Consider the following 15,908-nt stretch of genomic DNA (forward strand, 5'->3'; position numbering starts at 1 on the left):
TAAAAGAAAAATCATGCTAAAACGCTTTTGCAAGTCAGTTGAAATACAGATGTCTGAAAGATAATGCAATCAAACCATGGCCAGTATTAATGGAAGGACTATTATGCCTACTCATTTTATACAGGCACACTTTGTGCTTGGGGGAAGTGGGTGGTCAGACGAGACATTTCCTACATCTCCCAAATAAATCAAGATTACATTCTGAGCTTCCAGCAGCCACTTACGGTTAACAACTTTTTACTTTAGTAGAAATTTTAGACTAAATATTTGGTCAAAATTGCCGGTTTTCCCCTCAATTTTGCAAAAAAATATTTCTTGCTTGCTTCGATTGTAATATAAACGTTTCTACACGTCACATTATTTAGAAAGAATTAGAGACCTATTCAATTAAAATGTTCCCTACATAGCTATTTCTATTTTGTTTATTTTTCGCCGCTGGTCTATTTCGTGGATGAATCGAGACAATGAGGTAGAATGATAAAATTATGAAGGTACAAACACGATGTTCATGACTCCATATTATCTCGTTTATTCTTTAGATTTAGCTAAACTTTGCGGAAAATTGTGAAAAGTATTAACGCAATCTTTCAAACCAGAATTTTAATAATTGTTTGAGACCTTCAAGATTGGCCCATGTAAGCAATTGGATCTCCGACGCTGTGCTTCTTGCTTGAGTGCGAGGGGACGTTAAGGGAGGGGAGAGGGTGGGTGACGCCGTTCGTGGCTGATTCGAGGGTTGCCGCTTGAAAGTACGGACAGAAGTGAGACTATGCCATTCCTGTTTTCTCTGCTTTCAGGGCATATGGCCTGAGAGCGAATGATTGTCTACAGTCGGATTAAACATTATGGAGACTCGAGTTTGAACTCCAATTAAAAATTAACCAGTAGAGCTAAGTATTTAAATTTCGTCCCGATTGGACCACAAGTTTTTTAATTACAGAATCTCAAAGAGAGCATAGTTTGAAAAACAACAAAAAAGCTGCATTTTTTTGTTCTCACGACGATAAGAAATTGAAAGCATACTTGAAAAAAAATAGTTTTTTTTAGCTTAAATCAGAATTCAATAAGTTAAGTGGTTAATTTTCAATTTGAGTGCAAACTCCAGTAGCCATAATTCTTAATTGGAGAGTAGTTCGGCAGAATCTTTCTTTATTGCTTCCTTTATGACGCAGTGTTTGTGCGAGAGATCGTGATGATTACATATAAAGATATATCGCTGTTCGTTAACAGCATGTAAACCAATCGCCTGTTCTCTGTCACCTTAGCACATTTTAAGTCTAAGCACCTTTCAACTCATTCAGCAAAGTGTCATGATGTTTTAACTTAATTAAATAGCAAGTATTAATATACTAATTAGTTTCATAATTTAAATGAATAATAGAAATATGGGCACACATAATACGTACGCAAAATTCAGAATTATTTAATAAAAGGTGTTCCAAATCGGATGCACTTCAAGAATTCAATCTATCATCATAATTATTTTCTTTCTTTCACTTTCCGGTATCGGAATGGAGTCTTGGGGCACGGGCCCCTCCTCTCGCAGTGTGACGTGTGCGAAGTCACCTATACTACTAACATTGCGTATATTTTTCGGGTGAAGACAGCATAGAATTGTTGCAGTAATCAGGTTACCTTATCATATTATGCCTTATAACTCAACAGTCCACACTCCCATGATATTCAGTCATGGCGCAATGCACAGGGAACAGCTGTACCTTTACTGCGTTCTTTCCATGTAACCTCTATTCGTGCTGAAAGTGTTCGTGTTTAATTATTTTCGCAATTTTTCTACTCATGGTTGTTCATTAATTTAGGTATCGTTTCATTCTGCTTTTCTTTCAAAATTAATTGTACTCCATACACTGACATGGTGTCATTCAATGAAAAACTGCTTGGCAAACCTTGGCTTTCCCAGGGAAGTTGAAGTTTCACCAATCTGTTTAGTTAGCGTCGACAGATTTCCTCCAGGGGCAAAAAGTCTAGTCTCACACATAAAGATCGATATTTAAGATTTCTAGGGGATCGAAAGCACATTACACCGAAAAAGACTTGATTCAGTTAACATGCATTTATTATTATTATTAGACGTATAACATATAGCGAATACATTACATTCAGTTAGAGAAGTTGTACAGTGAATATTGTTTAAAATTTGTGCATTCAGAGAGCCGTAGGTTGAGAATTGTATGCCAAAGAGAACAACACAATTCGACACACCCTTTACACATCATTAAACTTTTGCTTCTGTCGAAAGTATTATTTTAGAACATATATACTCTATATGAAGAAAAGCTCTCATTGTGAGCCGAGCGAGGAAATTTTCTTTACTCAATTTAGGGTTAAAATGGACAATTTAGACCGGTTTATTAGTGTAAAAAATATGTACGTGAAATTATCCAATATTTGAAGGCAAAGACAACATTTCCAGCTCCCTAGCCTACCCCTTCCCTGCATTGAGGGAGCTGCTTCTATGCTACTGGTCACCGGTGATACCTACTTTGTTCTATTTTATGTCTTATATTTGTACAGTTATAAGCCCACGAAATGATCCCCTGTTTAAAAGGGAAGTGGGGGGGGGGGGAAGGGTGATGGACTGCGAGATTCATTTGTGGAGTTTATGGACAATACGAAGCTTTGTCGTCTGCCAGACCAGTGTTGTTTAGAAGCCATTTGTATTTGATATTTATTTTATGTCGCTTTTCTTCCACTTTTGACTATTCACGACGATGGATCATGATTATGCTAAATGGATGAAATGGATGAAGAGACACTCACAAAACAGCCTCGTCCAGGCTGACGGGACTCGAACTCAGAGTGTACGGTCACTCAACGCACTCGTCCACAGAGTCGAACCTTTAGAAGTGGGGAAATTAATCTTTTCACACCATATTTCTCAGGAAATTACGTTACGACTATGCGTCAATCAATGATTGAAAATATGAATATATTTTAACTGACATTAAAAGTGTTGTTGAAAAGCCGTAATTTATTTCTATAAAAATATGTTTCAAAATATGGATATTGGTGTAAGAATATAATTTAATCGGTAGGTTTTTATAACTACAATTCGTATATAGTTTAAAACTTTGTTGAAGAGTTTCTTTCATTTTCTAAGATTAATCTTTCATATTAATATGATACTTTTGGAGGTTAAGGCTTTAATTTTCAAACCTAAAATTCCCAATCGGTTGTTCGGCGTAGCTATAGGGTAAAAAACAGAACACTGAGCGGCGCATAATATGTTGACGTATTACGGTAACGTTGCGCCATTTGGGACGCACTACTGTACTTTCTGTGACGTCACCTGTGCTGTTTGGGTCCGTGACATCGATACAAAGAGATAACGGCCAAAGAAATTCAAGGCGGTAGAAAAACAAAATCACCAAGAAGAGCTTGAAAAGTAATGCATGCACATAAAACAGCACATAAAAATTCGGAAGGAAAAATTTAAATAATTTATTTTTGTTTTCAGCCACTGCCAACTGCCTGTGTGGGGTTTGCGTTATATGTTTCTGATCGTCCCTTCTCCACTTCTAACATTCATTTGCATCCTCGCAATTAGCCAGAAATGGTAGAAATCCGACGCTAAATAAACTAAATGAACTAACAATAAAATGCTCTCAGTGTAGCATAAACTGCATAAAATATATGTGACGCTTCGAAAGGTGGTAGTTTAAATTTAGTAATCCCCCTCCCATGTCTTGCATTGCCTCGAATGCAAGTATTCCTTACGTTGCTCAAGTAACATTTTCCCCTAGGATAGTGAAATGATCCACATTAATGAAGCGACAGTAAAAATTAAACGTATAGCCTATTAATGTTAATCTGAGTCGCTTTTCTTTAGTTAATCGTTAATGACCATTAATGCTGGAATGCAGATATAAATGATGGAAGGAACACAATGGCATACCTTACTCATGATTCTAAATTAGAACTTCTGGCTTCGTAGCCACTCCTTCCTGGAGGCAGCAAGGTAAAAAAATGAACAAAATAAAGTGGATTTGATTAGATTATTATTATGTAGCTTCGCTTTAGTTACCCATTTTGGCTAGTCGAAACTATGGGGATGAGTAATGATACGATGAAATTTATGAAAAGCATCCACAAAGGAACACCGAAGTAGCGTCGTAATGCGATGTGCTAACCTTTCCGCCACGAAGGTTAGCTGCAATAGATTGACCGATTGATTTACTTTATTTTACTTCGCTTTGTGTGTCACTTTTGGCTAATTTTCGACAATGGGAATGATGATGATATGATGAAATTGATGACTGGACACTCACAAACATCTATGCTCAGGCCGAGAATCGAACCCTGAACCCCTGCCGACGTAGCACGATGTGCTAACCGCTCAGCCATGGGGGCCGTTAGCAATAGAGTCGAATTTACTGAATGATTGATTGATTGATTTAGTTTATTTTACTTCGCGTTTTGTGCCTCTTGGCTAATTTGCGAAGATGGAGATGAGGGATGAAATGATGAAATTGATGAATGGGCATTTACAAACAACCAAGCCCGAGCGGGATTCGAACCCGGGACCCCTAGACAGCGGAACTAAGGAAGATAGAAGATATACAACTGGATTTTAGTCACCATCCAGGTTTATATTCCCCCCAACTCCCTCCATGTGTTTAGTGCTTCAGTGTGTTCATTGATTAGTGTGTTTAGTGTTGAGTATATTTACTAAGCGCGCTAAGGAAGTTAACGCCTGGAGTGATGAAATTAAAAATATATAGTAACAATAAAATGATAAATAAATAACGACAGGGTAGGTAGTTTCTTGCCATGTGTAGTAGGCAACATTGGTTACAACAAGAAAAAATAAATTTCTGTACGGTACAAAGAGTTATTGAAAAAAAATCTTATTGTATCTCAACAAATCTATTCTGGAAGCTGGCCCTCAACGTATTCCGGAAAACGTTTATAAACCGTTGATGTCAGATACCTGGGCCTGGATGTATAAATATTGTATGTTGAAACCTCACCTATAAAGCACAGTTCTATTAATTATATATATATATATATATATATATATATATATATATATATATATATATAAATCCACTGTCGGTTTTATTTACTGTTTTGCTTTTGACGTCAGTCCACAAAAAAAAATCATCTTCGAATCAATTTTGTATAACGCTACATGGTGCCTTGTACCGGGAGTTCCTTCTGATTATTTTTTGAGATAATACATTTAACTTAAGAAATCTTGTTAATAATAAGTTTAGATAGGATTATTTGTGTGTAAGATATTTGTGTCCTACGTAAGAAAGTAAAAAAAGCTGTAGAGTTTGATCGGGTGAGCAGGCTCTTTCGTTGCAGCTGTACAGGATTAAGGGATTAGCGAGCTAGCGATAAGTAGGTCAGTGGTACAAACATGGTTCGAACGTCGATCTCTCAGTCTCAGGACGAAGCAGCCGAAATAGGCTGGAATAAAATACTTGAATGCTGCGTCAAGGAACTTTGTTATGAGGGGGCAATAGAATGTAGTTTTTGTAAAACGTGGTACCATAAATCTTGCACGGGAATGAGCGAAGAAGAATTTACGAAATTCGAGTTGCATTTAGAAGAATTTTTTCCTTGAAGATATGCTACGCACTGTCAGAAAAGCAAAATATCAAGGAGGAAAAGTAAAATTACACAGGCTGTTCAAAAATTAACTGACGAAAATGAAGAGAGCGTTAGCCTCACGACACGTTTGTTATTTATGAAGCAGAGTAGAGAAGAGGATAGGCAAGAGCAGCTTAAATTTAGAGAAGAGGATAGCTTTGGTACAAGTCGTTTCACTCTTCTGGCTTTAACTTTAGAAAGGTCCGACCATTAAATTCAAATTTCAAGACAGCAGGGGAGACATTATTTTCATTATTATAATGGTTGTCTCTACATTCTTAATTTTTTGAGGACGTATTTGGAGGTGTTCATGCACCACTGGCAACCCACGTGCGCACTCCTATGCCCTCACAAATCAGTTTTAATTTGCTTCATATGTAAAAGGTGTTTTTTGAAATTGTGTTAATATCGGGTGTTTTATAGACCAAAAGAAAGTAAATTTATATATCTAGGCTATTTGTGCCTGGAGAAGTTAAAGGACGTCACGAATGTTAAATGTCTGTCGACTCATTATCTGAACACAATAAATTCTAGGTTCGAATTCCTATGTCAGTTTCATCTGTCTTACGTGGCAAATATATAAATAATTAGAGGCAGAGATATATATATATATAAGGAGACAGTAAACATATCATTTTGGGGGCAGGGGTACTGACTGCATTTACGCACAGTATCGGCAGTATTAAAAAAAAGGTCGGTAATTGCTTTGGTAATATATCAAAAGGTAAATAAAAGCAAGGGCTGTTATTCACTTTGTTGACTTCTGGTTAAATATTTTTTTACTATTTCGTCGTTAATTTTATCGGAAGAAAACATTCTTACACTCTGCAGAAGAGAAATCATCTATTAATTTCCGAATAATAATTAATCACCATTTTATATCATATGCATATCATTAACATTCTTCTGTTAAGTCTTGCATGTATCCTGCAACGAAATACGGACACCTGTCAAAATACTTCAACGCAACCAAAGCAGTGGGACGCCACGACTGTAGAAATGCATGTTCCAACGAACGTCATTAGCTCAACCGTTATCTGTTTCACGGCGCCTGGAGTTGTCTCGCTGAGAGCTCGAGTTTCGGTTTCGCTTGTAAGTGAGTGAACACTTATATACACAAGCAATAGTGGCGTCTGCATGGGGCAACTAGTTGGTAATGCAGTACTCCCAATATGGTTTAAGTTTGCTGTACACCATTAGAGCCTCAGCGGCTGTTACCATTGGATGATATTCAGCCAACAACTTCCCCCACAATTGTTTGCGCGAAATCACACCCATTGCAATGATTCCGGCAAACGTTTCGTAGCGTGTTGTAAACACACTTTATAGGCATTACACCTACAGTGATTGTGGCAGTGATTGAAGGTGCAAATATAACGATTATATTCTAAATGTAGTCCTGCATTTTGTTTAGTCTCTTAACAATGACCAGACTATCTAACAGAATATATAAAACGATGTGTAGGGCCTCACACACCATTCAATCACTGATAATTTTTAGGTGATGTGATGTGAACAAGAAAAAGCATTGATTCAATATTAACATATTATTTTGAGGTTTAGATAATAATAAAAAAAGTATTTCAGGTCGGCTCTGTGGCTGAATGGTTGGCGTACCGTGTTACAAAACTCGGGGTCCTAGGTTCGCATTCTGGAAAACCTTGACATGAAATTGTGTTTGTTCCAACAATCTGTTTCATCATTCATACTATCCTTCATGTTATATTATACATTTGCGATAGGAATCTTCAATTTGAGGTTGGCACAGCCATTTTCTACTGTTATCTACAGATTGATTTAACTAATTTCACTTCTCGCTTCTGTTTCATTTGGTCAATCGCTAAGATTAGGATGGAATTGATGTGAGGGCAATGACAAAAATGTTTGGACAGTACGCAACAAACAGACTGAATTTGAGTCTAGACGTCATGCCCAAATTGTCTGCAAAATGCAGCCCATGCAGAGCGGGATAGTATATAGAATTTGGGCCCCTAGGCTATCTTTTCTTTCGGGCACTGTAGACATTTTTATTAATAATTTTGATATCATGGTACTTTATTTTCACTAACTGCATGCTCTGTACTAATAACACTTGTAAAGTTCAAAACATTGATACAATATCGGTACATATTGTTTGTATGATCTAGGTGACGTTTGAAAATAGGTCATGGTGTAAGAACTTATTTAAGCGCTAGATAATCCTTCGTTCACGAAATAAGCAAGTAATAGGATTTGGCATGTTTTAATTTGCCATTATCACAACATTAAGAAATGTTAATAGTCCATGGTCTTCACTTCTGTCCCTTCAGTGTCTCATTTTTGTGTGGCCCTAGGTTATAGCCTAGGATAACCTAATAGCAACCTCCCCCCCTGAGTCCAGGACGTGGAAGAGAGGTTGACATTTAGGCTCTTGCAGGAAAGCCATTCATTACACCTCGCTCCTGTTATCGTTATGTAAGGAACCCTCTCCATTTGCAGCAGTATTCCCCACGCTTTCAGTGGCGTACTCACAAATGCAGTAAAGGGATTATGAGTTACTTCTTACCACTCCTAGATCATGCCATCTTTTCCTAAATTTGACGATTTTTTTAGGAAAGTTGAGCAAAAATAAGACTACCTAGCTCTAAAACTCCTTCTAAATACGCCACTGTTCTTAACTTTACAGCTGACATATCATAACACCCATCTATCACCCAGTAACAGAATTCACCTCCGATTAGCGTGAAACACAATAATAGGATGTTTTGTTAATATTTTCTCGCCAATCTTATATAAAATTAATCATCTCCATAACAGTTACGATGAAAAAACTCCGTGGCGAAACGGCCTTGAATAACAAATGCCTGTTAAGTGGCTTTCTTATAAGTTGACACGTGGTCAGCACATCGAATCCCTTTGCCCCTGTAATCTTTATCCTCTATTTCACGTAGCTCCCCAATTGCCTTCAAGAAACCGAAATGTTCGGTAATGGAACCTGTGATCACGCTAACTTGAGCTCTAAGTCTACTTTATGCAAAGATGGGCTAATCGGTGCTGACCTATAATTAAAAGTGGTATGCGAACCACAACGTGCATAAGTCCAACAGTAAGGGAGCGGTCGGAGCGTGAGTGACGCAAGCAGCTCTTTACAATAGAATCCTTTGCTTGCGTTGTGAAAATGTTAGGCATTCTTGAACAGATGGTCGTCGCCTTTATTCAATGCTATTGTATCATCATGAACCTTAGACATCGAAAGTAGAGATGTAATATTTATTGCTTTTGAAGCTTTTGACAACGAAGCACTGAAGGAAACTGGCAACACGGCGGTTCTCGGGTAAAAGCAATGCGGAGGAAGAGAGAGGAGAAAACAAATGACTGTCATTGACGGATCTACATATCTTGGGCCCATCTCAAAGCATTATTGAAGTTACCTTCAATGTAAAGCACACATACTTGTGATAAGAAATGTCAAAACATTTCCTACTATTCAGTCTCTTCAGTGTATGTATGTTGTTTGTGTGTGTGTGTGTGTCTGGAATGATTCGATTTTGTTATTTAGCGTCGCTTTTCTATCACTCTGGCTAATCGCGACGATGAGGATGAGTGATGATAGGAAGAAATTAGGAAGTTGATGCAGGAACACTTACAAAGAACACCCATGTCCAGGGGGAGATGCGAACCGTAACCATTGGCTTCGTAAACTCTCTGCTAAGCACTCCGTGCGGAGATCGGAATATCTCTCGAGTTTTTTAATGTATAGTTTTAAGTTCACTTTTATGCACAGATCGGTTAAATGGGACACGACCTATAGTTTTAAAGTGAGATCCGAACCACTATGTGCCTCCACCGGGAATCGAACATGGTATACCTCTGGAGAGGGAAGTAGAATTGGAGAGGTAGAGTTTTGCAAAATCGTGTGGAGATGAAACTTTTGATAAGTCACTTGTGAGAGATGTCTGGGGATACAATTCAGCTGGGAATGATGGACCAATATCTATTGAATAATATTTCTACATTTGCTCGCTTTTACTTTTAATTTGTCGAGATTTGGGTTGGCTATGCAGTGGTTGTTAGGTAACTACATCACGTTTGATGGTTCCCAATGTAAATAGTAATTTCGTTCTATCCACGGGATTTTCGCCCCTTGCTCCGCCTGTCTGTCACAATTATTAATCATTCATTGGACAAACCATTCGTTAAATTAATATTACACACGTTCTCTCCAAGAACCAAGTACGAAAGTTAACTGTTGCATTTCGAAGTCCCTCCCACCCTTTGTTTCACGCTACGGGTTAAGAATTTCAAATAAGACGTCCTTATGTTTATTTTTTTTATTTTCTTTGTAGATACAAGATTTACATAATAATAATAATAATAATAATAAAATAATGAATTTAAATAACTGGGAACAAAATATTGCATCACTGGTCAGTTTCCTGAGTAAACCGTCAAAGAAAAGCAAACACTGTTATTAATTTCGTTGATTCATAGTTCATTGTTTGCTATCTTGTTGATGTTAATTTTAACGAATAATTAATCTGTAATAATCCCCACTTGAGGTGGGGTGTAAGGGGTGGCCTTCAACGTAGTACACCCAATTGTCAAGTAGTACACCCTACACTACATTTTGCAGACGAACGAGGCTCTGGCGACTGGCACTATGGCTAGTATAATTTTGTGTGTCTTGTCCTGTTTTTTGTCCTTGTGTGTGCTGAGTTCCACTTTGCAGCCTCAGCTTTTAACGAAAGCCAGAAATTTTTTGTAATTTAGTAACAAGACAGTGCAAAAATGCTCTTTTAGTTACGGTAAGGAGCTGGACCCCGTATATTGTGACGGGTGCAAAATAGCCGAAGTGCTGACGCACCCAAAATTTTTAAATTCAAATTCAATATCACATGAGGTATGATTTTGTTACACCTTGCTTGTAGCCAGCAGCGAAAATTACATACCAGTCAAAATAATTGAAAGCACTACTCTCGCAGCCTGGCAGGTGGAACACGGGAGTATAGATTACTGAAGCAGATAACATCCACTCCTGCAAGCAGCAGAACAGTTCTGCCGTTGAATTCTGTCGAGCTGAGACATTTGTACATCTTATCATGATGCAAGAAAGGACAAGTGCAAAAACATGCTTTTCTGGGATTCAAACCCTGAAATTTTAACCTTGCGTGCTACACGTAAACAATGACGGACTGCAAATAGAGAAACGCTCGTGTTTTAATTTTTAGTTGATGTTTGTTATGAGGGAAAGGGTATATGCAGCAGATCTTTGCAAACACTCATATAGTCTGCGGGTAATGATAATTCCATGTTAAAGAAAGGATCATATTAGTATTATATTCTGTGAAGTAAGGTAATTTTTTTCGGGTTAGTGTAGTACTTTTTTATTTGTCACCAAGTAACTTGGAGTTCTAAATTATTTGACTGGTAAAGTCCGTGAAAGAGAAACGAAACTAGTTGGAAAGTACGATTCCAAACGCGAGAGGGGAAGCAGGTAGAACACTCACCAAACCACCCTGTGGCTTTAGCTTGCTAGGGTTCGCTTGCTGTGTTTATTACTGTTTTCTGGGTTGTGTTTGTGATGTCTCTTACAATTCGTAACAAACCGTTTCGAAGTGGAACAAAGAAAACTGTGACGCTTTGGTCCCTGTTGCATATTCTACAAACGCCCTCGATACAATACAGAATGCCAAAAAACATTCAGTTACTACACTTTCTTTATTGTGAACACTATTACTAGTGAATATTATCCTGATTACTGCTGTGTGCATTTGTGCTGATTATACGATTTACTAAGGAGACCAATTTAAGTGAATGATCCAAAATAAAGTTCCTGGTTTACAAACAAGTTTATCTACTAATGTGACGTAATGAATACTTTCCTGATATGTTCCGTTTGCGTATATAGTAGTATATGGATGGTTATTTTTTTTTCATTCTGTACCCTTACATAATTCGTAAACATCTCTACGTATTTTGGTGGTGATGTTACTACGTTTGAAATTTCATTGTTGTTTCCACAGCAGACAATTTTCACGAAACTCACTTCCTGAACATAGTTCCGTCACCCCTATTTTGCCAATGAACACGTCCAGTTGCGACTTGCACACGTCGCGAAAATTGGTTGCTATTGATAAGAACCTTAAATCTGTGATTGTCCCTTCATTAATTTCTGACATTCGTTTGCATCCTCGCAATTAGCCAGAAGTGGTAGAAATGCGACGTCAAATAAATTAAATCAACTAACAATAAGTACTTGTATAAAAACTAGTGCACAAAACATGTATGACGCTTCGAAAGATGGAATTTTGAATTTAGTAATCCTCTCTCAACAGTGACGTAGCAACATATAGCGACGCCCTGGAAGAGATTAGAATGCGAGGCCCCCATCCAGTGGCGGAAATTAAGGGGGAAATGGGGGGCGAGTAGTCTCTCCCCTCTTTTTTTTCCACCTTTGCGCCAGCACTATGCTAAACCTTATCTACCAAGGGAAAGTAAACTGTCCTTGTAATTTTTGTTTTATAATCATTGATGCGTGTTTACAAGACATTTAATTTAGTCGAGACAGTCCATTCTTCCAAATCCCTGTCCCAATTTATTTCAAACTTAAGTCGTATTTACCAAAATGTTTCGAGTTTTATTTGTGGGGGTGGGGGGTTAACCCACATTTAGACATGGTCTTCATTTTAATAATGATTGCTAATGTATATATCATTTCATTTACAAATGTATTATTTTCTAACCATAGAATTTTCACGACTGTTCAATGGTGCTGGTACAAGAACATTTCTAAAAAAATAAAATATTGTTAGTTTGCGGAAGACAGAAATATTCGAATACTTCTGAGAATTGAACGTAAACAATAAGCACCAAGCTGTACGCCTTGTGACAACTTTAGTCTGTAAGAGATTGCGTTGCTGAATGCTGATTGTCGGATAGGGGGGAGGGGGTTGTCAGTGAGTTGATTTTTTCCCGATACTTTGGACCGTAACATTGCAACTCTAGAATTCTACAACTAGGAAAGATAATAGTAGGCAATTTGTTCACCACCATTTTCATTCTCTCTTTACTCTACAACTTGTGTTGTTCTACGGGGTCATTAATTCTTTTCATGCGAAGTTTATGTTGACATCTGCGTTTCTATTTCAACCCATTAAAATGACACTCTGGAAAACAGAGTGAATGAAAATTCAAAGGAGATGGACATATTGTTTTAACCGTTGGGTGTACACTTAGCATTGTATCTACGAGCTAGCACTAGCTCGTACAATAATACTACCATAACATTGGTGGTCACATCCTATACTCCCAACAGCATTTCGCCGACCAGGGTCGACCAACTGGACGGAGTGGTTAGCACAGCGCACTACGAAGCCGTGGGTTCCGGGTTCGAATCCAGGTTTGAGCATGGATGTTCTTTGCGAGTGTTCCTTGATCAATTTCATCATATCGTTACTCATCCTCATCATCGTGATCAGCCAAAAGTGTCAGAAAAGTAAGACCTGCCTGCCTGTATGTTATGCTTCTGATTTGACGTATTCATTCAAATTATAACGTTTAATTAGAATTTAGAACCAGATAAATAATAAATAAATGTTTTAATAATATTTCTCACAAAAATAGCATTTTCCATGTCCCCCCCACTTCTGTTTATAACATTTTTCGTTTCAAGCTCATTCGACGCGAGGCACCTTTACGCGCGAGGAGCCATGCGGTCGGGCACTTCCCTCACCCCTTGCTACACCACTGCCTCTTAATGCCTTGGGTTGCCTCGAAAGCGAATATTCTTCACGTTGCTAAACTAACATTTTCCCCCTAGGATAGAGAAATGATCCACATTAATGAAGCGACAGAAGAATGCGACGTTAATTTTAAGCGTTTTTCTACGTCGTAGGTTAATCGTTAATAAGCATTAATGGTGGAATTAGAACGAACACGATGATATATCCATTCCTCACCCAGGATTCAAAAGTAGGGCTTCTGGCTTCGTAGCTACTTCTTCATGGAGGCCAGAAGGTAACAAATGAATACATTGGATTAGATTATTTTTAGCGTCGGTTTTTTTCATTTTTGGCTAATCCAAACGACGAGGATGAGTAAGAATATGATGAAATTGATGAAGGGCACCGTCAAAGGAACACCCATGAGCAGGCCGGGATTCGAACCTGAAACCACGTATCGTCGTAACGCACTGTGTTAACCTTTCCTTCACGCAGGTGAGCTGCAATAGAGTCGAATCTACTGAATATGTTCGTTTTAAGGAGACTTCCCTTTATAATGCTTCATCAGAGCGTGGTTTTTGATCGATTGATTGATTGGAATTTTAAGTCCACTTTATGCATAGTAAGGCTAATCGGGACTGGGCCTACAGTTTAAAGTGGGATCCGAACCACTGTGCCATGTGCCTCCACCGCGTGTCGAACCCGCCACCCCTAGATTACATCAGAGCGTGGTGTTGATCATTCATGTCTCTTTCACTACGGCAGAGATCGAGAATGTGTGGAGCCATATCATATCATTTGCTCGAATGGTGTCACGGCACGCTGCCATACACAGGGGAGAACACAGGCAGTCGCCACATATATTTTGATGGCATAAAATCTTTGCTGTACCTTCAAGTACATTTGCTTCTGTAACTTTGTAAATATTGTTATATAAAGACCATGCTGAGGGAAGGAATACGCTATCTTTCACTAAACCTGAATACTTTGTGACCATTTACTTAATTTCATTATTAATTATAAAGTGCAATCAAATACACGGCTATAAATTGTCAGGTTTAGAAACGGGAAGAGTATTTATGTCGTTTACATTTTATTTTGCCATCTTGAAAGTAATGTTTACTGCAGTGGATTTAATATTTTCGTTAAGATCATAGAAGGCAAACATGTTGTTTGCAGGCATTATTTATCAAAAAGGAATGAAATCGAAGTCTTCAACTCGAGCTTTTTCCCTCAAAGTTTTCTGGTGGGGAACATTATCAAATGTACATGTCATTGTTCTCTAGGTTGTTTTATGCATAAGATGGCGCAGTGGTATCGTCGTTGCCTTGTAATCAAGGGATCCCGGGTTCGATAACCGGTGGAAGCTCATAGTGGTTCGGATCCCACTTTAAACTGTAGGTCCAGTCCCGATTAGCCTTGTTGTGCATAAAGTGGACTTAAAACACCAAATCAATCAATCAATTATGTATAAGCAAATGCATTATACGCATATAATAATACGTAAGCATTTGTATGTTATCTTTTTACATTTGAACTATGAAGAAACACTCGCAAACCGAAGTGACGAGCAGGACACAGCTCCAACTTTGTGAAAATAACGCAATGGAGAGATCAAGCGTAAGATACCGTGACAACAGACACAGGGGGAAAATGCGCTGTGAACTTACTACAAGCAAGGAAGCGATTGTTTAGCCCCTGCCACGTTGTCGGGTGAAGACTTTCCCCTCTCGTTTAGTCGCACGTTAAACAGAGCGAGCGAGTACAGAAGACGTCAAATACGTGTAGCATGCAACGTCGCAAAAAGACATCACAGCTCTCTGTCCACGGTTTCGGCGCGGCTGCAGAGGCGACAGTGAAAACTTCGCTTCACTTATCAGTGTTGCCAAACACGACTGTTAAAAAAAGAACTGCATTGAAATTAAATGCAGTTAAGAATTGCAATCAAGCCGTTAACTTTGAGAAGTATAAACGTTTGTCTTCGTGTTCTACGAATAGGGATCCTATGTTCGAATACCGTACGAGTCTTGGGATGCTTTCAGACCGAAGCGAGAAGCGACACGTGTCACTTGGAAACAAACACTCAATAATATATGCTATGCTGCACGGGTAGTGTTACTTCAGTGAGAAACCCCTCGTTGCTCGTCGCTTCGTCCCAATGGAACTTTCGTACCGAAGCGATAAATGGCTTTGGAAACAAAAATTCTTAAATAAATAAAACTTTCTAACAAATGTAATATGACAAACTACACGTGCCACTTGCATGTTTCACGCACTGGGGACGTTATCGTGTTGCTTCGGTCTGGTGGTCATGCCTACGCATTGAATGCTTTCTTGCCGAGAGATTTTAAACCGAAACGACAGGCAACAAGTAGCAAACGACGGCTGCAAATGACACTGAAGTTCATACCGAAGTGACAAGCGAAAAGAAAGACAAGCCACTTCAGTCTTCAAGTAAGCATTCACCGTTAAAGCCCGAACACCAGACCTAGGCGACCCAATTCAGGATATTGACAAACGGAAGTAACAGGCGAGAGTTGTTTCTTCGTTTCGAAACGTGTCGCTTCTCGGTTTCCGCTTCTGAAAGTCATG

The sequence above is a fragment of the Lepisma saccharinum genome, chromosome 2 (assembly GCF_977018435.1).
Source record: "Lepisma saccharinum chromosome 2, izLepSacc3.1, whole genome shotgun sequence".
NCBI lineage: Eukaryota > Metazoa > Arthropoda > Insecta > Zygentoma > Lepismatidae > Lepisma > Lepisma saccharinum.